Consider the following 24265-nt stretch of genomic DNA (forward strand, 5'->3'; position numbering starts at 1 on the left):
CATGCCTTCTTGGAACTTACTCTTCCTGTCCTTTGTCTTCCCCCACCTGCTCAAATTGTCATGGGGTCTGAAGCCTTGAGAAAAGGGGGTGAATTTGGGTCCAAGTTTGGTCTGAAAAGTCAGAAATTTTCCTATTTTTCCTTGGTGGCTTTTCCTGAATCCTGGGATTAGAAACCATTGTTCTGGAGGAGGGATTAGGTCACTTTACTGATGAAAAACATAGAGCTAAGCACTGGGAATCCAAGGACAATATGAAGACAGTGCTCTCAAAGAGTTTAGAGTCCAATTTGGAAAAGAAAATGCCTACATAAGTGTTCAGCTTAGGATTTAAAGAAAGTACAGAAGTCCTAAAAGAATAGTGGAAAGATTTATGGCAAGGACTAGAAGTCTTTAATATGCATCAGGGTTTCTTTCTGAAAGGGAAATGGCAACTGGTAGAATAAAGAAGAAAAGATAAATGGAGTCCCACAGGGGGTTGATTGGTGTTGGAGCATTCAGGACCTTCTCATTTGGGGGTAGAGTGGCCTGCCAGTAAGGAAGGTCAAATTTCAACAAATGAACTAGAAAAGAAATCAGGAGCCCAGGGTTCTGCTGTCTGCTCTGATATTAAATATGGATTTCCCCTAAAAGTTACCTTCCCTCTACTCTCTATGTATCTTGTGCATATCTATTTATTGCATTGAAATGTAAGTGCCATGAGGGAAGGAAAATTTTTCTGTATCTCCAGCAATAATAGCCATACCTAGAACATAGAAGGTACTTAATAAATGCTTGTTTATTGATCAGGTTACCATTTCCTCCTCTGTAATACAGAGAAGCAGTATATGACAACTGTCATTGATCTGACCAGTTCCCAGAAGTCTGTGAAGGTGGGATATTGACACTCCATCATACTCCACTTGAGCTTTGACTCAATTTCAATAATAATAATAATAATAATAAAGCTTCTTCTTGACTTTGCTAAAGTCAGTTCTCTTCTCTATTAAATACAGGGGTTGTCTAGATGATCTCTCAAGTTCCAATCCAGCTCTGGATTTGTGGTTTGAGTTGGATTTGATTAAAAGAAGAAGAAGGGAGAACACAGGGTAGGATGTAAGCCCCTTCAGATCCCTCACCAAGGTTGTAAGAGTTACTATTCTTACTTTAGCCAAGAGTAATTAAATTCTTTAACTGCCAAGTATAAAGAAAAAACTGACCTTTTATTTCATTGTACTTAGCTAAAATGAATATCTAAATTATGGCATTCTTCCTAGGAGGAAAAAAGATAGGAGCAGCCTTTTCTTTTTATCTAATATCTCTGCCCTCCTGATAAAGGAACCAGCATTTAGCAAGCATTTATTCTATGTATGAGACATTGTGCTAAGCTATTTACAGATATCTCATTTGATATTTCCAACAACCCTAGGAAGTAGGTGCTATCATGATCTCAGTTTTACAGTTGAGGAAACTGAGGAAGAAAATAATAGATGACTTACCCAGGGTCACAGAGCTACTAAGAGATATATGTCATATTTAATTTGAACTTGGGTCCTCCTGACTCTAGCTTTCAACTACCGTGCCACTGTGGAAATGTAGCTGATGTCCATCTCCATTCCCAGCCAAGATTGTTTTTCCCTAGTTTCATTTCCATGATGGTTTTTGGAGTTTATCTCAGATGCAAAAAATATTCCTAATTATAGTTCTGACAAAACATATTAAAATTATAGGGATAGGAACTGGATCTGGGAATTTCATTAATATAGAGAATTCCCAGGTGAAGAAACTTCTATCAGTAGAGGTGATACCTTCTCCTCTACAGAGCCCATTTATGACAAGCAGGAATTAGAGCTACATCTTTCTGGCTCTGAGGCTGAATCTTATTACACATGCTGCTATATATTTAAACTATCCTGAAATCAGAATTTATGGTACAACTGTCATCAAACTAAATGCTCATTTGAAACAATTTAGCACCTCCTGACCCTGAAATCAATTCACAGTGAAACAATCCTACCAAATCCTCAAGAATACCCAGTTATTATATAATAGCAGCTGTCTTGACATAATGTCACCACACATCAGACGTGGTTGAGCCTGGGGCCATGGCTCTATTATAATCTACAGTGTTTCTTGACTGTGAAGATTTTTTTTTGCATGTAAAATTAGTTCAGTGGGAAATAAACACGTGGACTTTAAGTGTGTCATTTAATTGGAAAATTGAGAAAATGAGGATATATGTAATCCATTCCCAAACTCTCCTGATCTGCCTTGGAGGGCATATGGTATGGTACTGAATAGATAGAGAATTATGATAAAACTTTGAGGCCACATATAAATGGGGCATTGTGACCTGGCTGAAGACAAGGTTGAGACTTAGAGGCAGACCTAACAGGCTTACATTCCTTTCCTTCGTGTGCTGTGGGGGATCGTGGATACATAACAGACAATAGGGAATTCATAACGAGAGAATTATAATGATGACTGAAAGGAGGGTCTGCAGCCAGAACAAGAAGACTTTTCAGAAGGAAGGGATCAGACTATCGCAGGGTGATGCCCGAGGAGGGAGGCTGCATGGAACGAGTAGGAAATGGTTCTTGGAAAGCGTCTCAGTGAAGAGTTCAGAGTCATCTCAGGAGAATCCCATTTCTCCAAACTTCGAAGGTGGGAAACCTCAGATGGCTCATTTTTGATAAACATTCTGTCATAAAACCTCCCCAGGCATCTCCTAAGGACCATCTCTTTCTTAAGAGCCCTTTCATACATCCTGTCTCTGAGTCCGAAAGAGAATGTCAGAAGAGCCTTTCGGGGAATATTTTGGGACCTCCAGGTTTTAGTCTCAAAGGTCAAATGGTGCTTAAAACAAAATAATCAAAAAATAACATGCCAGCGAACAGACTGAACCTTTTGAAAAGGTCTGATTGAGGTTGAATAGGAGATGCTTTTCTTCCCTCCTTTTTTCTTTGTGGCTTAGAAATGGAGAGGGAGGAGGAGGAAGGGTCTTGCATTCATTTCTAACAACTTCACACACTTAAGGAGCCCTGTCTGCATGTTCTGGTACACCCTGGGGTGTTAGTTTTCTTTTCCTATTTTTTTTGTCCCTTTATAAGCAGCTTTCAATAAGTGGCATATTTTCTTTTAGGGAAAGAAAAAAAAGAATTAGAGTAATTAGCGAGGAGCCGACACCCTACGGAAGGGTTGGAGAGATTAGAGAGCAGAAGCTGCCAGTCAGTACCTCCCTCCTGGACTGTAGTAAGGAACAGGGCTGGTTTCTTCCCATAATTTATTTTGGGAACTGATGAAAAGGGTCCCAAATTAAAAAATCCTTGCTGAAAAAAAGTGAAAAATTGTTAGAAAACCATAAAAAAGTGATCAATTTAAATCTACTCATTGGAAATTAACCATAGAGAACTGACCACACATCAGAAATGCATTTATTATGACAAATGGGCCTTTTTGAAAATGTGAGCAGGGTTATGAGTAGAAAACATTGCTTATTTCAGATATTGGTGGAAACTTTGTGTTAAAAGTAGTTCACAAAATGGCTTCTGGAATTTAAAAAAAGTTAGCATATCATAATGCATACAGTCATTCATTTAATAAGCATTTACTAAGAGCCAGTTACTATTACACGCAGAAAACAAAGAATACAAAAATACACTTGAGATTCCCTGTCCTTCAGAAATATATATACTGGTGAAAATAGCATACATTTCAATAAATAAAAACAAAATACATGCAGACTAAATAGAAAATCATTGAGAAGAGGAGAACTAACAACTGGGAAAGATAAGGTCTCTTATAGGAATCATCACTTGAGTAGGAACTTAAAGGAGGTAGGAATTACAAGAGATTAAGGTAAACAGAAAGCTGGTCATGGAGAGCAATCTATGAATATGAAAGTGATTTCAATTACAGAATAACATTTATTATACATTTACTAACCCTGCATTAACTCAAATATCCAAATGCATAAACAATAGAAATCTCATCCTGAAATCAGATATTTTTGTTGACTCCAATTTTTTAAATATAAATTAATTTTAACAGATGTGTGTGTGTGTGTGTGTGTGTGTGTGTGTGTGTGTGTATGTGATAGTGGATAGAGGGACAAGCACTGGAGTGAAAAAGACCTGAGTTCAATTATTACTTCTGACATATCCTAGCTATGTGACTATGAATCAATCATTTCTCGATGACTTAAGACTCTGAGTTACTATTCTGTTTTAGAGAAAAGAGTTTCCACAACAAAAGTTCCCTATCCTGATAAAGTCACAATTCCAGAATCATCTAATTCACGTTAACAAAAAAGTATCTAAATTGTTCTTTTGTTTTTATAAACCTTCTCTATATCTTTGGGTGGAATGTAACCTCCTAGAGGGAAGGAATTTTTTTTTAATTATTTTTGTACTTGGATCTCCCAGTCTAGCAAATTATCTGGCATGTAATAAGCATTTAATGAATGCTTATTGACCTAAATTGAACTAAATTGAATTCACTGCTTTTCTTCTCTGAATATTTCTCCAAAGATTTTTTATTAATATTTGATTTGTCATTATTCTTTATATGATGAATGCTAATGTGAATATTGTGTGGGTTTTGCCTTCTTTCCCCCCCCTTTCATTCTTCCCCACCCCCAAGCAGTCTATAGCTATGAATTATGTATTTATTTACATATGTAGATGAATAATACACATACATACACATACACATAGACACACACATATTTCCTTTTCATCCCTCAACCCCCAAGCAAGCTACAGTTTAGAAAAGATATATTTATGTATATATATAAATCCATATATATACACATACTCACACCCCAGATACACACATGTCTTTCTTCCCTGTCCCTGCTGACTTTTTCATTTAATTCTTCTCTATAACTTGGATTACTATTACTTAAACACCACTCACCCAAGGGTCTCTCCCTTATCTTCTTCCCTCACTCTTTGCTTTCCCATCCACCTATCCCTCCCCCCTTATTTATTTATAGATTTTGGAGGATGCTATACCCTTCATAATATAGATGAAGTGTTGCCAATTGAATCCATTCCTGTCTTGAGGGGGTTTTCAGAACTCTGAGGCCTCCTCTCCCTTTAACGCCTATGTCTATTCTTCTTCTGTACCTCATTTGTATTACTGTTTTTCCCTTTATACTACCAGTCTTTCTTTTGAGCTACCCTATTATTGATGTAAATCTTAACTATAAAGTATACATTTTCCATGTAAAAAAATTAGCAATTTGTCCAGGTTTTAATAGTTTATCCATGTTGAGTTCCTTAAAACTGATGTTTGATATTGGCTATTATATGTTAAATTTTCTGTTAATTTCAGATTTGGTTGATAGAAAGTCCTGAAAATCTGCAAGTTCATTGAATGTCCATTTTTTCTCATTCAAAATTATAGATAATTTTCTGGATATGATATTTTTGACTGCAGGCTTAGTTCTTTTGCTTGTCTGTAGATATAATTCCAGGATCTATGGTCTTTTATTGTAGCTTCTGATAAATCTCGTACACTTCTAATTATAATTCCAGGATATTTTGAATTATTTTTTCGTGTTTCTTGAAAAATTTTCTCTTTGATCAAGGTGTTTCAAAATTTGACAATAACATTCCTATGTGTTTTCCACAAAGAATCTTTTGAGGTGATGATTGGTAATTTTTTTTTCCTATTTCTACTTTCCCCTCATGTTCTATCACTTCAGGACTATTTTCTAGGATTATTTCCTGCATTATTGTGTCAAGATTCTCTTTCTGGTTACAACTTTCAGGCAGTCCAATTATTCTTATATTTTCTTTTCTTGATCTGTTCTCCAGATCTGTCATTTTTCTTATAAGATGTTTCACATTCTTTTCTGTTTTTTCATTTTTTTAATAATCTGTTTTGTGGTCTCTCATAGCTGCAGTGACTTCTCCTTACCTGATTCTAATTTTCAGTGTTATTTTCATCTTTGAGACTCTGTACCTGCCTTTCTAATTGGTTAACTTTTTTCATAATCTCCTTATTTTTCTAGGATGGTTTTAAATTTTTTTCTTTAATTTTTCCTTAATGTCTCTCATTTGATTTTTTAATTCTTTTTTGAGTTCTTCTATAAATTATTTCTTGGCAAGGAATCATTTCATATTACTTTTTGGGGTAGAAGCTTTTTTTTTATTAAGTGTCCTCCTCTGAAGATGAACACTGGTCTTCTCTGTTCTCATATGTTTCAGTGGTAGAGTTCTTTATTCTTTGCTAGTTCATTTTTTTAAAAAATAAGAGGTATTAGTATAAACACCTTTAATCATGGGTAGAGAGATGGTGCCTCAAGCTTCCCTTCACCTCTCCACTTTGACCAGAAACCCCAAATCAAGAGTTCCACCCTTTTACAAGTGCCCACAGCCAGCAACAACCCCTACCCCAGTTCTTCTGCACTCACTGGGTACTAGTTCTTTCTTGTCCAGGTCATGTCTCATCCTGGTGTTCCCAATCAGCCAAAGTTCACTTGTCTTCCCAGACTCATACCCTGACCTGACAAACTGGGAGGTGAAAGAATCTGTGGTTCCTGCTGAGAATCCAGCCATACCCACGTAGTTTAGAAATGGGTAAGTGGAAGCTGATGAATCTATGAGACTAAGGAGGAGCAAAACAATGTCAAATGACAAAATAGAAGAAAATGTGAAACACCTTATTGGAAAAGAAACTGACCTGGAAAAGAGATCAAAGGAAAATAATTAAAGATTACTAAACTACCTAAAAGCCATGATAGAAAAAAATAGACATCATATTTCAAGAAACTATCAAGGAGGGGCAGCTAGATGGCACAGTGGATAGAGCACCAACCCTGAAGTCAGGAGGACCTGAGTTCAAATCTGACCTCATACACTTAACATTTCCTACCTGTGTGACTCTGGGCAAGTCACTTAACCCCAATTGCCTGAGCAAAAACAAATAATAATAATAATAATAATAATAATAATAGAAATTATCAAAGAAAACTGCCATGATATCTTAGATCAGAGGGACAAATGAAATTGAAAGAATCCAGTGATCATTTCCTGAAAGATGTTCTCATGAATACTTCCTGAATGAAATGAGGACTTCCAGGAACATTACAGGCAATTTACAGAGCTCCCAGGTCAAGGACAAAATATCACAAGAAGCTAGAAAGGAACAGTTCAAATTTCATAGAACCACAGTCAAGATTGCACAAGTTTTAGCATCTTTCCTATTAAAGAAGCAGAGGAGCTAGATTTGCAATCAAGACTAATCTAATCAGCAAAAATGAATATAATACTTCAGAGGAAAAATAGATATTTAATGAAACAGAAGACATTCAGGCATTCCTGATGAAAAGACCAGAACTGAAAAATAAAATTTAGCATTCAGATAGAAGATTCAAGAAAAGCATAAGAAGGTAAACCTTGGTTTAAGGGATTCAATGGATTTAAATTGTTTAGATTCCTATATGGGAAAAGGATTCATATAACTCCTAAGAACTTTATTATTATTAGGATGGTTAAAAGGAGTCTGTATAGACAGAGGACACAGGAAGGTAGAAGTTAGAAAGAAGGATACACTGAGGAAAAGTAGAAGGGAGAATAATGGGGCAAAATTTTCTCATATAAAGAAGGCATACAAGGAAAAACTTTCATAGTAGAAGGGAAAATGTAGTAGCAAAGAATTGGAAATCAAGGAGATGCTTGTCCATCAGTAAGCTGTGTCATATGATTGTAATGGAGTACTATTGTGCTATAAAAATGACAAGGGAGATAGTTTCAGAAAGAAAAAAAAAAACAATAACATGACAAGCCCTATACAAACTGATGCAAAATGAAGTGAGAAGAACCAGAAAATCATTGCACAGACTAACAACAGTAATGATGATCAATTGTGAAAGACTTGCCTTCTCTGATAGTACAATGATCTAAGATAATTACAAAGGATTCATGCTGGAAAAAAAATGCTATTCACTTCCAGAGAGAGAGAGAGAGAGAATTGATGAACTCTGAGCAAAAATCAAAGTATAATTTTTTTTTCACTTTCTGTATTTATTCCATATGGCTAATAAGGAAATATGTTTTGCATGATTTCACATATATAACTGATACATTATTTGCCTGTTCAGTGGTAGGGAAGAGGTGGGAGGGAGAGAGAGAATATAAAACTCAAAATTTTAAATGAAAATAATATTTTAAATAGATAATTTTTTTAATTTTTAAAAAAAAAACTATCACATCTAACCTTCACAAATACAGTGACTGAGGTCCAGCAAGGCCTTAGTTCACATAGATAATAGGTGACAGAGCCAGTATTCAAACTAAAGTTCTCTGGCTCCTAATATGGCATCGTTTAATAATAGCTAGCATTTATATAGTGTTTCAAGGTTTACAAAGTGCTTTACATATTTTATCTCATTTGATCTTCATAACAATTCTGGAAAACAGATATTATTGTTATGCCCATTCTGCAGATAAGAAAACTGAGAGAATTACTTGCCCCAAATCATACAACTAATAAATATCTGAGGTCAAATTTGAACTTAGAGTTTCCTGATTCCAGGTCCCATATTGTATATCCTGGACTATCTTGCTGGCATACTATCTCTAATGGGCTCCTACATGAATCATCAGAGAGATTTCCAGAAGCCCTGTGGCTGGTTCAGTACTGTTCCCTTTCAACAAATATTTACAAATCTCTACTATGTAAATCTCTGAGTTACATGTTTTGGAGACAAGACAAATACACAGGAATCCAGTAGAAAACCTATGCATATATACAATAGTATGATATGTCACATATATTCTTTTAGCATTTATTAAACACCTACTGTATATACAAAGAAAGACTCTAATAAAGACAAAATTTACCTAAGTTCCTCATGGAACTTACAACCTAGTAGAGGAATACGACCAACTGGGTAACAATGTGCACAGTATTACATTATATATGTATGAATTGTCTGTTAAAAGAAGATATGTTTGATAATAGGATGTAGAGCATACAATCCCCCAAACTACCTAGGTCTTCATTTTACAGCTCAGGAAACTGAGGTTGAAAAAAAATAAAATATTTTTACTAACATTAGACAGGCAGTCAGCAGAGCCCAATTCAAATCCAGATTTCCTGAATCCAAATTCATTGTTCTTTCTTTGCAACCACCCTGGCTTTTGTGATGTATTATTCTTACTATCAAAGACACACATTTTTCAGCTGTCAGATCAAGACTACAAAGCAGCCCATGGCTAGGAGATAGTTTTTCTCTGTATGAAGCTAACTGCTCCCTTTGAGGGCTGAACCTATAACCTAGTTGGTCATGAGTACTGCATTCTAATCACTAGAGCCAGTCCAGACTAACTGTTCTATATACCTTCAAAAAGCATATGATCCTCAGCTTGACTCTATCAAGAGCATGGTATGGTGGATAGAAATCTGACCTCTAATCCAAAAAGATATCAGGTCAAATTCTCTCTCTTACATATTCTGGTTGCTGAACTCTGGGTCTTTCAACCTCTCAATTAATTCTCTGAGATTTAAAAGTCACCTGAGAGTTTCGTCCATCAATAAATTCACAGAACCAGTCCCTTATCCTATCTTATATCTACCTTTATCTCAATCCAGGTACAGATTTTGGGAATATATTTCTCCTACAACCTGATGTCTTTTTGAAAAATGTACTATTCATTTTTTTAACATTCTTTTCTTTTTTAATTTTAAGCTTCAAATTCACAATCCTAATGTCTTAAAAAACCATTGTAGCTATCTCATAATAGTATGTTGGATTTCCAAGTTTTCAAAGACAGAAGGTGAACTATTATCCATTTTCCAAGGGCTTTTGGGTCACTCAGTGGTAGACAGTGAACTAGAAGAAGGCTTGCTGGAGAGAGGTCATTCACCCCCAAACAAATATTCCCACCTTTAACTTTCCACTGAATTTTTAGTTTATCTAATTACATAGCTTTCAAACCTACGTTTGGACTTGATCACTTGGAATTATCTTTTTTTCCATAATAAAAGAAATTTGGGTAAAGGCCTAATAGGAATATGGTCATCCTTTCAGCCAAAAAGCATTGGTCAGTTAACAAGTACCAGGAAAACAAAGAAAAGTAAAAAACAACAACAATAACAAAAACCAGTTTCTGCACTTAAGAAATGCACATTCTAATGGGGGAGACAATATTCAAAAACAAAATAAGCATAATATACTTACATGAGTATACTGACATAGATGGATAGATGGAAAGTCATCTTAGAGGGGAAACAGTAGCAGTGGTGGGGACAGTGGCAGGAGAAGAATACTGGAAGAAGCTCTAACTATAAGGTGGGCTTTGACCTCAGTCTGGAAGGTCAGGGAAGACAAGAGCTAGAGTTATGTAAGAGAACCTTCCAGATATGTGGGATTAACAGTAAAATGGTATAGAATTAAAAAGAATACCAATGTGGCACAATTGATGTATTGCTAGGCTTAGAGTCAGAAAAAACCTGAGTTCAAATTTAACCATAGACACTAACTTTGTGACCCTGAACAAGTCACTTAACACTGCCTCAGTTTCCTCATCTTTAATGAAGAAGAAAATGGCAAACCACTCCAAGAAAACCTAAAACTGAGTCACAAAGAGTCAGACAGATGAAAAAATGACTGACTGAATCATATATGAGGAATAGCAAGAAAGCCAGTGTCAATAAATTATAAAGTATATGGAAGTAATTTAAAGGCTATTAAGGTAGGAAGGGGCCAGAAATCTTGGCTTTAAGGGCCATCCTGTAGGTCACAGGCAGCCACTGAGTTTGTAGAGAAGTGGATGACTAGCCATGTAGGAAGATGATTTTGGAAGCTGGGTCAAGGATAAATAGACTGGAGAGTGATTATAGTTTTGGAGTTTAGCAACAATATTCCTTAGGGTTTTCCTCATGGGATCTCTTTACAGAGATGATCATTAGATTCTTTCAATGAGTACTTCCTCCTATGTTTCTAGAATATTGGAGTGGTTTTCCTTAATGACCTCTTGTAGAGTGCTATCTAGGCTCTTTTTTTGGTCATAGTCTTCAGATAGGCCAATCATTTTTAAATTGTCTCTTCTGGATCTATTTTCCAGGTCATCTATTTTGCTAATGAGGTATTTCACATTTTATTCCATTTTTTTCATTCTTTTTAGTTTGTTTGATTGAGTCTTACTGTCTCACAAGTTTCCATTTGGATAGATTGAAGAGGGAGATACTTATGGCAGAGAGGGAACTAGTAGGCATTGCCACTTCACTTGGCAGTTGATAACCAATCTCAGAATCGTAACTAGAATGAGATGATTGAAGTTTTTTCAACAAAATATAAGTGGAGTCTGATTCCTCTCTATAGTGACCATGTCTCATATAGGCTTGACTATGCTTCTTCCTTGCCTTCCAGGGACCTGTTGTTTGGTATCCCTTCCTTTCTAATTCCTGAGATGGTAAAGCTTAGACTTTGAAGTATGGGTCATCTCTAATACTGATTGTATGACTATGGGAAAGACACTTAATCTCTATGAACCACATTTTCCTCATCTGTAAAATGGGGCAATTGGACATGATGGCCTCTAAGGTTTCTCCCATCTATGATCCACGAAACATAAAACATTACTGCCAATAAAATTCTTCTTTAATACCCCTCTACTACACTGAATTTGTCTGTGGAGGAAGAATTCCTCTTTTTTCTGTTCCTTTCCTTAGCAGATAAAAGAAAATCTGCTTGATCTCAAGGTTTACAGCTTTCTGAATCAGGATCTTGCAGTAAGACTTCTGGAATCTTAATAGATCCCAGGAAAGGGAGACAAAAAAAATCCTAGGGAGGATTTCTGTCATGCTGATAGGACTGAGGAAAAGTCATAAGTAATTTTCTTCTCAAGACCATTGGGGAGTTTTTATGAGTCACTCAATGCTACCTTCAGATTACTACTTGAGAAGTGCTTACCAAGTCCCCTGTCAGTGTGCCCTGATGTCCCCTGAAAGCCAGGAAGGCATTTTAGAGAGCTTAGAAGTCTTTTCTTTGCCTTTGCTAAATGATGGTTTTGTTGATTAGTCTTTTAAGTCTGATGTTTGCCACCAGGTAACTTTCTCTGGTTTTGTTGGAATATCACGTTCAAAGTTTGGTGGCTGATTTGCCTCCAGGTAAATAAAAGCCAAAATTTTGTCAGTTAAGAATATTAAATATGGTTTCCAAAAGCACTGCATCAGTATAAGCAGCATTGCATTTGGTAAGCAAAGATAAAGTCTAAATGGAGAGCTTGAGACACCTAATTTTAAGCTGTTGCTAGGGATATTTGTGAGTGTATATGTGTGTGTGTATGCACATGTATGTATTCATGAACTTAATGAGCAATGTGACTTAAAAGCTATAGGTGACTCTCTTTGCTCTTTTCCCATTTTATCTTAGGGAAAATGTGAAGGATACCCCTGTTTGGAGCTTTCTAGGGAATGCAATAGAGGTTGCTGGCTAAACTTGCAAACCACAAAGCTGGGTTATGTGGGAAGTCAGGTATTTGCATATGCTGCTTCTTTCATTGAAGCATCAGGGAACCCTCCTCCTGAAATAGTCCATTTTCTCCATAGGAATGTGTCATAAGCTATGCATTCCAATCAATTCCTCAAGACTAGCTTTTGCAAGGACTCAAGTTTCATTTTAGTAGCACTGGCTGGATTGTGCTGTCTTTCCTTCTTAAGGTTGCCCCCCCCCCACTCATCTTGGAAGTTGCCAAGTAACAGTGCAGATCTTCCTTGGCTGGGGATATAGCTTATGGCAATGGGACTTTGGCCTCTGGCAATCACAGTGGTCAGTGGGGGGTACTTGGCCCCAGAAAAGTCATAGCTCATCAGTAGCTCAGAATTATAAGATGTAATCACAGACTCTGGATGATTTTCCTTCCCTATTATTAATTTAGCACAAAGATAACATGCTGTCACCCCTGAGTGACAATCAACTACAATTCAGTCTTGCCTTCAATGATCCTTTCAGTCGTTGCACACTTTCCGGGCCAATTCTCACAGATACAATAGGTAAATCATGCATCGAAGTCATGGCATCTCTTGACTACATGAGCGAGAGGCTTAGAAATCAACTCTTCCCAGAGCCGCAGTCCCGAGAATACACCTAGCATCAGAGCCAAACTGTTTGACACTCTCTCTCTCTCTCTCTCTCTCTCTCTCTCTCTCTCTCTCTCTCTCCCTAGCTCTCTGCATCATTTGCTCTTTTGTTTTGCTTTGAGAGTACCTCAATAATCATAGACTTGTGCTCTGGTGGGTAGTGAGCCTGTTTATTTCTGATTTTTCATGCAGAATAGGAAGGAGGTTCACTTGCTTTGCACAGAGACTGAGCCAGAGGCGAAAGCAAAACCAGTGTGATTTATTGAATGAAGACGCTGGACAATTATCAACAACTTGTTCCTCTTCTGCCTCATCCAAGCTAAACTGGTAAGTAAATCCTATTACCTTCTCCCATCATGTTGAACATTTGCTTGCTGGGTCATTTTTTTCATTGTTTTCTAAAATGTGTGGTAATGCATGTTTAATGATATGATATATACATCTTCGAAAGAGTTAGCTAGGGGTGATGTATGTAGGACACACACACACAAACACAGATCTTCAGGGAGACATACATTTCTATACAGATATACTGGGGCATAAGAAGGAGGAAATCTATGCATATTTTAATTATTTGGAGCAGCAAGAATTAGAATAATGTGTGTTGATGCCTTTGAGAATAAAAACAGACTGCTGCCACTCTACATTTTACCATTCCCTGTCATTTCCCAGTCTCCTCCAGGTATCTATCAAATACCTGTTGGATCAGGTTAACTGTTGGGTCCCAGAATGCTGAAAAGGACCAATGCCAATCTGAGCAAACAGCTGCTTCTCTGACTCTGGTTTGCCAGCTGAGCATGGAAGCTAGAATGCTAGCATTTAAATGATCCTAGGTGATCAGGCACTGAATTATTTGACCAGACCTAGTGCTAGGAACCTGGTAATGTTTACAACATGTTTAAAAAAACCCAGGATAATAGCAGCACAACAGATGCATGTGGGCAAATCTCTGCCTTGGTCCTCTACCATCACAGGGCTCATATTTTTTAATATGATTTTTTTTTTCATTCACACAGTGATCAGAGGGATTCACTGAGCACATAGTGGGGACTACTGTCCTTCTGGGATGTGTAGCAGGCCAATAATGTCATTGTGGGCTGTGCTATTTGTCCTTAATGCCAGCCATGTTCCTAAAGTGGCCACCATAAATGGCCACAAGAATGAACAAGCTTAATTCCTTTACCTTTCAAAACAGATAGGAGCTCATTTTTATGGAAGGAAAACGGAATGAGAGAAAACAAATGCTTCTTCTTTCCCCTCTTTATCATGGGCTTTTGTCTGAACTGTTATCTCTAGATTTTGTACAAGCATCAATCCAGCTTTCTTGTGCTAATACTTTAGGTCTGAATCCATATAAATGTCATGTAGAGTTGAAGGTTTCATTTGGTATATTTTCTCTATTGTATATCACTTGGCTGTAAAGACAAAGATGTGGCTATGAATCCTGATTAGGACAAAAGATAGATTACTTAGGAACAGAGAACACCATGTTTCTCAAAATGTGAATAGTTAGCAACTAAAGATGGAAAATTTGAGGTTGATTCTCATAAGAGAAGCCCAGCTTTGCATAGAATCCCAGCAACCATGTGCTATTGATCATAAGGGCCATGCCATTCTCCACTTTGATCTGAAAGATCCAGAGATACACATGATAAAGATTAATGAGCTGGAAAATTTCCAAAGAATAGTATCTAAGATGAAAACAGGCCTGAAGTTCATGAAATGTGACTTTAGAAGCTGACAATTGTTCCTAGAGATGCTGTAGCCATAGCTACTGAAGACCTGGAAAGCAAAGTTCTTGCTACCGAAGTACTTGGCATTGTCAAATGTCTTACTATCTGTGAAAATGAAATACTATTTGCTTTAACACTGAATTGTAAGGATGAACACACCTTTCCTTATGACTTACAAATGAGACCTTCCTTATATCAGAATGCAAACTAATTTAAAGTTAGGTTTGTCTTACTTTTATATATATTTTTTTATCTCCAGCCTTTAGCATGGTGATTGGAACATAGTGAGTATTTCATTTAGTCAGCCATTCATTCATTCATATGAGGATGTATTGAAAGAACTGAGAATGTTTAGCTTGGAGAAGAGAAGATTCAGGGAGGTCAAATATATCTGTATCCAGGTATTTGGAAGGATACCACCTGGAAAAGGGAGTAGAAACTCCATTTGACCTCAAAAAGACAATATTTGCTTTATGAAAAAACCTTCCAATCAATTTATTAAGACTATTCAAAACTGGAACACAATAGGGAGTAGCAGGCTCCCCTTCATTAGAGGTCTTCAGATCAAGATGGGATGACTTCTCAGTGGTAATTCCCTCTTGCAGGGGGAATTCTTTTATAAGGGTGGAACTAAATTGCATTGGAGTAGTCCTTTCTAACCTGAAAATTCTGTGATAAATGGAAGAAGATGTTCTTGTCATCTTGGTGGCCCAGTGGATAGAACATTATTCCTGAGATCAGGAAAACTTGAGTTCAAATTTGACCTCAGATACTTGACAACTATTTGACCCTGAACAAGTTAGTTAACCACTGTCTGCCTCAGTTTCCTCATCTGTAAAATTATGAATACTTCATAGGTTTTTTTATGAGCCTCAAGGGGGATAATATTTGTAAAGTGTTTTGCAAACCTTAAAACCGTGTCAAGGCTAGCTATTGTTAGCTGTTATCATGATGATTTCCATAATGCTTTATAGCTTTTTTTTGATCCAATTATTAGATCAATCAACAGGGAGTTAGGGATATGATTCCTGATTCTTCAGTTATTTGATTAATATAATTATCATTCATCAGACCTTAGGGATTATTGTAACTAAAGCATCATTTTTATAAGAAAAGACATGAAATCTGGAAAGCCAAAGTGATCTGTCCAATATCAAAATCCAGTTAATGGCAGAGCCAGAAGTGAAATCCAAGCCTTCCAGTTCCTAGGAAAGCATTGTTATTGTTGTTTTCCCTCTCTATACATTACTTTGTCCCTATCAATAATCATACTGGTCCTTTTATACTTGATGGGGTACATTGTCATAAATTTCTTTATGATGTGGTAATCACCTACTCAAACCCATTCATTTTATAGGTGAGAAAACTTAGGCCCATAAGTTAAAGTTAAATAGTTAGAGAAAAGGTACATTGAAAATTCAAAATTATCATTCCAATTCTTTGAACCAAAAGCTAAGTAGACTACCTGACCACCACATAGAAGACTCTGTTGGGTCCGATTCTACTTTAGAAGCATGTATTCATTGCCTTTTATATACATGGCAAAAAGCAGGCCATTGTAGTGAATAGGGAATTAGCCTTGGACTCAAGAACTTGCATTCAAAATTTACCTCTGATACATCCTGGCCATGACACTGAGGAAGGCCATTAATCTCTCATCTAGGACAGCTCTATAAAATTATAAATTGCAAAGTAGTTGCTACTCTGCTTTAGAAGATAGGGCTTCTTACCAGGAATTTTCTATACCAATAAAAATAAAAAATTTAGAGGCAAAATTGTGCAAAGCATTGTCTTAGGCATTGGTAACACAAGCAGAAAAATGAAATAATCCTTGCTCTCCAAAGGATGAAAAATCTATCTTCCCTATCCAATTTATGTAGCCTTTGTTTGTTATGTATCTCTGAAAAAGCATTTCCACATCCAGGTAAATCAGAATGTACTAAAGAGAAGCAGAAGAAATTAGCATTCGTCTAAACTCAAAGAACAAAAAACAAACAAAAAACCCAGAATCAAACAAAAATATTTTTATTCATTTTGAACTTAAATACTTAACAATAACAAAAAAGAACATTTCCACTTATATAATATAACACATACCAAAAGGATTCATTACAACTTACATTTCACAGTTTACTTTAAAAAAAAAAAAACTATGTAAAGTACTAATATTGTTTTCAAAGCTATTCTGCTTTAATGTTTCTTTCTAACTTTTCTTTTATTCTTGGTGTGTTTTTATATTTTTCCCTTCCTTCTCCACCCCTAATATTTATTTAGTATCTAATATGTGCCAAGCATTATGCATGTTCATTCTAGAGGAGACAGCTGCTATAGTGAATAAAGATTTGGATTTTTAGTCTAAAGATCTGGGTTAGAATTCTGTCTTTAATACGTATGACCTTGAGTAATTTAATTTCCAAATATCTCAGAAAACTAACTCAATCTCTAAGTTATAGATAAGGAGGCTGGATGGCACAATGGATAGAACGATGGCTCTGTAGTCAGAAAAACTCATCCTCCTGAGTTTAAAAATGACTTCAAGCTCTTATTAATGGTATGATCCTGAGCAAATCAGTTTCCTCATGCCCCAAATGGGATCACAGAAAGTCAAACACAATTGAAGTAACAAGATAATTGTCATATGTACTAAGCTGAAACAACTCTTCTGATAGAAATTTCTCATCTTGAGGAAAGGTGGGTCATTAATAATTGATATGTCTAATTGTGCTCCTAAGGCATATGTCTGCCTTAGCAGATGCACACGTGTGTGTGTATGTGTGTGTGTGTGTGTGTGTGTGTGTGTGTGTGTGTAGATGTAAATGAACTTCCAAATTTTCTTTTTTTTAATAGAATAATTTTTCATGGTTTTTTTCCAGAATCGATTTTTGTTATTTCTTGTAAAAACATTTCATTTTTTCCAATTACATGTAAAGCTAGTTTTCATCATTCATTTTTATAAGATTTTTGATTGCAAATTTTTCTCTCCTTCCTCCTTCCTCCATTTCCAAGATGGAAAGCAATATGATGTAGGTTATGCATGTGCAATCATGTCAAACATATTTCAACATTAGTGAAGTTGTGAAAGAAGAAACAGAACAAAAGAGAAAACCACAAAAAAAGGTGTACACAGTATGTTCTGATTTGCATTCAGACTCCACAGTTCTTTCTCTGGCTGTAGATAACAGTTTTCCATCATGATATTTTTAGAATAGTCTTAGATCATTATATTGCTGAGAAGTGCTAAGTCTATCACAGTTGATCATAACACAATGTTGTTTTTACTGTATACAATGGTCTCCTGGTGCTGCTCACTTTACTCAGAATCAATTCATAGAAGTCTTTCGAGATTTTTCTGAAATCTACCTATACATTATTTCTTATAAAACAATAGTATTCCCAATTGATTGGAAACTTCTCAATTTCTAATTCTTTGCTGTCACAAAAAAAGAGCTACTATAAATATTTTTGTATTTGTGGATCCTTTTTTTTTTTAATGGTGTCTTTGGAATATAGACCTAGTAGTGGTAGTGCTAGACCAAGGGTATTCACAGTTTGATTGCCCTTTGAGCAAAGCTCCACAATAGTTTGGCTAATAAATAAAATTATATCCCATGGTGTTCATATACAAAGTATATTTTATTAAATTTTAATAGTTTTAAAATTGGTCACCCATATAGACTATTACACTTTTCAATTAACTGTAAAAGTCAAACTGCAAAAGTTCATGAAGGAACCAAACTCCCACATTAACTCTGGCAATGATCTAAAAAAGTCACCAGATAAAATAATGATCAAGAATCCAATAAAACACATTAGTTAACTTCTTCATCCAGTGTAGAGGGCTGAAACTATTGAGTTGATGCACTGAGGTCAGGACTGCCAAGCACTTGAGGCTAACTACCGATTGGACAATACTCTATGGGCATATGCTTGGAAAATGGTCCTTCCCACTATCCTGTGCTGGCTCAATGATTGGTGTATACAGAACAAATATTGGTGTATACATTGTAGGAGTGACTAGGGGGTGGAGTAAGACTAGCTAGAGTCACATTTTGGTGATAGACGAGGGAGAAGGCGGTCGAGGAGATTCTGTTTCCATCCTGTTCAATCCTGCATCTAAAGACCAAAAATAAAGACTAAAGACTTTTGCTTATCCTGACTCTAACTGATTCTGGGGTGTTCCTGGGTGCTAGCACAGTCATCACAACCCAGCTCTGGAATATATAAAAGACAGCAAGAATTAAATAACTAGACCTAGAAGGATCCCACCAAGAAAGTCAGCAAAAAGCCTAGAAGACCAGAACAGAAGCCCAAGTAGGAGAAAACACTAGTGTGCAATGGAAGACCATATAAGTAACCAGACTAGAAAGAACCCAAATTCCACCCTCATTCTGAGGATGGAAACCTAAAGCAGTAATGTGATAGGAAACAATTGACCATAGAGTTTTGACCAGAGATACTAAAGCCTGAATGCTATCTGAGAGAAGATACATCAAGGAAAAGTAGAAACAGATTTTAAAACTCTGAAAATGAAGGCCAATACTTAAATGTTCTTACATCCTCATTAAAAGTGATAGGAGGGAATAGAACTCCTGCCCTGACACAAAAACTCAATTGAGAAAGTAGGATTAGAAATCTGAGTCAACAAAAGAAAACAATGAACAGTATGAAGTTATAACATGAGTCAGGAGTCACCTAAAAGGAATACCCAGAAGAGAATAATGCTACAATTGAAAGTAAAGCCTCAGAGGAAAGAAAATTGACTTGAACCTAAGAACTCTAAGAGTTCCTGGGGAAAATGAAGCAAGAGATAATTACATATGAAATGAAAGTTTTGGAGAAAATAATTGGAAAGAGAATAAATAGAATAGAAACTTTAAAAAAATCTTTAAATGATGGACTCCCTGAAAAATGAACAGATCAAACAAAAATTGATTATTTCATGAAACAAAAAGAAATATTAGAGTAAAATGAAGAAGAAGAAGAGGAGGAGGAGGAGGAGGAAGAGGAGAAAGAGGAGGAGGAGAAGAGGAGGAGGAAGAAGAAAAAGAGGAAGAAGAAGAAGAAAAAGAAGAAGAAAAAAGAAGAAGAAGAAAAAAAATAAAAAGTGTCTACTATCAAAGCCAATTAACTTGGAAACCAGAGCAAGGAGAGGCCATTTAAGAATAATTAGAGCTCCCAAGCTATCATTTAAAGAAAAGAAAAAAAAAGTTTAGACTCTCACCACCCCCATATTTAGCCTCCCAATCTCTTACCACATGTAGTGCTGTGACTACTCTTCAATCAAATCCCAATGTTGATTGGTACAAAAACATCAACTTTCTCCATTTTCCTGATTAAATTTACCTTAAAAGCCTAGTGCTTATCTGCTCCTCAATACTCACCATATGAGTACTTGACATAGTATGGATACCTAATCATCTTCATCTGAAAACCCCTAAACTCAAGCAATTGACTAGATTCAATCACCCCCCAGGAGGAGAAAGAATAAGTGGGAACCACTTCTTGGATAAATAATGTTTCAATAAATCTTTTTTTGAAAACTACTTAGATTTAAACAACCAGATGACAAAGTAAAATTAGAAAGAATACATTGGTCACTTTCTGAAGGAAACTCCTAATTAAAAAGTCCCAGGAATATGTGAGCCAAAAATCTAGAGCTTTCAGAACAAAGAAAATTTACTGCATGAAGTCAGAGAGAAAAAATACAACTACCAAACAAATAATGTAAGGATTACACAAGACTTGCTATCAACTACTTTAAAAGATAGAAAAAGCTTGGAATATGATACTCTCATAAGTAAAAGATAATAATTTACAACTAAAATTAACAGACTGAAAGGCTGAAAATTATTTTTAATGGAATGAATTTTCAGTTATTTCTGATGAAAAGACTGGAGCCTAGATTAAAAAAAAAATTGAACTGCAAACACAATAGTTAAGAGAAAAGCTAGAAAGATGACTATATTTCTATATTAAATATATACAAATGTATTACCTACTTAAATATACCTGATCAACTGGAATGGTCTAAACAATAATGAAGTACTTATATTCTAATAGGGAAAGAAAAAAAAAACAAATTTCTCTTCAAAATTATAACAACTTCAAGGTTCATAGAGGGAATTTATAAAAAATAAATTCAGAGTCTGGACACAGTTTTATTAGTTTAAAAAGCAGAGAAAGGGGCAGCGAGGTGGCACAGTGGATAGAGCTCCAGCCCTGAAGTCAGAAGAACCTGAGTTCAAATTTGATCTAGATGTGTGACTCTGGGCAAAATCACTTAATCCCAATGGGGGGGGCGGGGAGGAAGGGAGGGAGAGGGGGAAAAGGAGGGAGGGAAGGAGGAAGAGAGGGAAAGGAAGGAGGGAGGAAGGAAGAGAGGGAGATATATATATATATATATATATATATAGAGAGAGAGAGAGAGAGAGAGAGAGAGAGAGAGAGAGAGATTAATCAAATTGGAAGCTAAAACAAAAAAAAAGTTTTGTATTGATAATTAACATTAGGGAAAAGGTGTTTTGAAAATGGAAACCTAAGAAAATAATAGTTAGCTTATCTTATTTTTAAAGGAGATAGAAAAAATTAAATTGCCATTTAAAAAATGAAAAAGTAGAACAACAAATAAAGAAATAAAGGAAATAGTTCTTTAAATTTTTTTACTCAATTTTATGCCAACAAACTGATTAATATTTACAAAAATATTTAAAGGTCCAGGTGAACAGAACAAGAAATTAGCTACTTAACTCAATGAATTCTATTACCATGTAAACCATTTTCAAAAGGGAGGGAAAAGAGCTAATTCAACCAAATTCCTTCAAGGTTATGATGCTAAACCAGTAAAAAAAAAAAAGCAAAGAAAGAAAACTATACACCAATATTCCTAATGAGTATCAATACAAAATATTTAATAAAATATTAACAAAGAGTTTACAGAAGATTATCTAAAAGAATTAGATTTTTGGCAAAAATGTAAGGCTGGCTCAATATTAGAAAGTCCATGTGCAAGGTAGACCATATTAATAACAAAAAATAAAAATCAGGCATTTATATCAGTAAGTGCAGAAAATACAAAATATAATGTTTATTAATGATGTTTTTGTTAAAGTTAAGTTTAGCAATAAATATATTTCTTAAAACAGTAGGTAGGATCTGAAAGTATCATCTGCAATGTTTTAAAGAGGAGGTGAAACATGTTTAATGTTATATGATAAGAAGGAGAGATTCAGAGAAAGCTGAAAAGACTTGTAGAAACTGGTACAATATAACATTAGGAGAATCAAGAACAATTTATACAATGAAACAATGATTCTAGTGCTGGGAATGACTTTAGAATCTATATCAAATCAATGACCAACCATGACTCACGACCACTAATAATGAAGCATGTTACTGACCTCTTGATAGAGGCACAACATATTGGAGAAGCTTAATTAGACATTCTCAGACATGGTCAATGTGTAAGGGTTTTTTATTTTTGTTTTTGTTTTTGCTTAATGATGCTTATTTGTCCCAAAGAAGAGTTTTTGTTGAGAGAGAGAGAGAATTTGGGGCCTGGGTTAGTAATAGCAATATCAAAGAAAGAAAGAAAAAAAGAAAGAAAGAAAGAACATCAATGAAGAATTTAGAAAATTCTACAGAAGAAATCTAATGGTTCAGAAGGCAATAGAAACAACTGAGGCAGCTTTGGAAATAACTTGTTGAACTTAGTAAATGCTTTTTAAAAATGTATATAGTAAAATTTTAAATTTCATATATACTTTTTTCTGTTCTTTATAAATGCAAATGTTTATTTTTATTAATGTTTGTCAAGTTCAGAAAAATTTTTAAAATATTTTAAAGTCAATTGAAATGCATCACTGACTCATCAAACTAGAACTGAATGATGGTCACTGAATTAATGGTCACTTTCAGGGAATGATTGGAGTCCTGGGAAAGTTCTTCTGCAGGGATGCTATAATCCTTGGAATCTAATATTAAAGTTTTATGCCTTTGAGTTATATATTGCCCTCTCCCAGAGTCAGGATCCAGAGTTAGTTAACAACCTCCTAAGGCTCAATACACAAACAGAAACAACAGTGAATGAATGAATGAATGAATGAATAGCACTTATTTAGATTTATTAAGTGTTTTACTATGTACTAGATCCTGTGTTAAGTACTGGAAATACAAATTTAAGCAAGCAAGATAGTCATTATCTTCAAAGAGCTTATATTCTTTTTTTTATTATAGCTTTTTATTTACAAGATATATGCATGGGTAATTTTTTAGCATTGACAATTGCAAAACCTTTTGTCCAACTTTTCCCCTCCTTCCCTCCACCCCTTCCCCCAGATGGCAGGTTGACCAATACATGTTAAATATGTTGAAGTACAAGTTAAATACAATATATGTATACATGTCCAAACAGTTATTTTGCTGTACAAAAAGAATTGGACTTTGAAATAGTGTACAATTAGCCTGTGAAGGAAATCAAAAGTGCAGGCAGACAAAAATAGAGGGATTAGGAATTCTATGTAGTGGTTCATAGTCATCTCCCAGAGTTCTTTTGCTGGATATAGCTGGTTCAGTTCATTACTGCTCCATTAGAACTGATTTGGTTTATCTCGTTATTGAAGATGGCCACATCCATCTGAATTGATCATCATATAGTATTGTTGTTGAAGTAAATAATGATCTGCTGGTCCTTCTCATTTTACTCAGCATCTGTTCATATAAGTCTCTCCAGGCCTTTCTGAAATCATCCTGCTGGTCATCTCTTATAGAACAATAATACTCCATAATATTCATATACCACAATTTATTCAGCCATTCTCCATTTGATGGGCATCCACTCAGTTTCCAGTTTCTGGCCACTACAAAGAAAGAGCTTATATTCTAATAAGAGAAAACAACATATATAGGAAAGTGGTGACCAGAGAGGAGTGTTTTGGCAGTGTTGACCCGATTACTGTTTTTAGAATTAGAAAAAGACAGAGAATAAGAGGGAGGAATGGTACATATATATAGAAGATACCTAGATAGGAGCATGGTAGGTCTGTGCCTGGAATAAAGATAGCAAGTGTTTATCAACCCAAAGACAAAGGTTCCAGAAGGAAAGCTAGGGATTCTGAGACAGATATGGATACTGATATAAAAGGAGCTTGGAATGGGATGAATCTTACTCTATAATGTAGTATACAAATGCTCACCAATGAGAAGTCCATGGTTCTAGAGCAGAAGCTTGGAGTACCACAATGAAAGGTCAGATGGCATCAGCATGGGACCATGGCCCAGATATTTGTCGTTCTTCTTAGCATATACAGTTAGCCATTCCACATTGTGATTTTCCTCATCATGGTTTCACAGGTCAACATACAAAATTAAATGGGAATTTTTTTGGAATTTTGCAGAAGTCACAGATGACATGCAAAAGTTACCAGACAACACATTAAAAGTATAGAAACTCAGAAATGCATAAG

General features: G+C 35.5%; 1 protein-coding gene across 1 annotated transcript in view; it reads left to right on the top strand.

Moving 5' to 3' along the window:
• The window catches only part of ANKFN1 (ankyrin repeat and fibronectin type III domain containing 1), a 325952-nt gene that overhangs the window by 132047 nt on the left and 169640 nt on the right, over window positions 1-24265 (top strand). The window contains exon 2 of the mRNA XM_031966442.1: window positions 13264-13398. The gene's annotated coding sequence lies outside the window, so the exon portion shown is untranslated. The remainder of the gene's footprint in view (window positions 1-13263; window positions 13399-24265) is intronic.

The sequence above is a fragment of the Sarcophilus harrisii genome, chromosome 4, assembly GCF_902635505.1.
Source record: "Sarcophilus harrisii chromosome 4, mSarHar1.11, whole genome shotgun sequence".
NCBI lineage: Eukaryota > Metazoa > Chordata > Mammalia > Dasyuromorphia > Dasyuridae > Sarcophilus > Sarcophilus harrisii.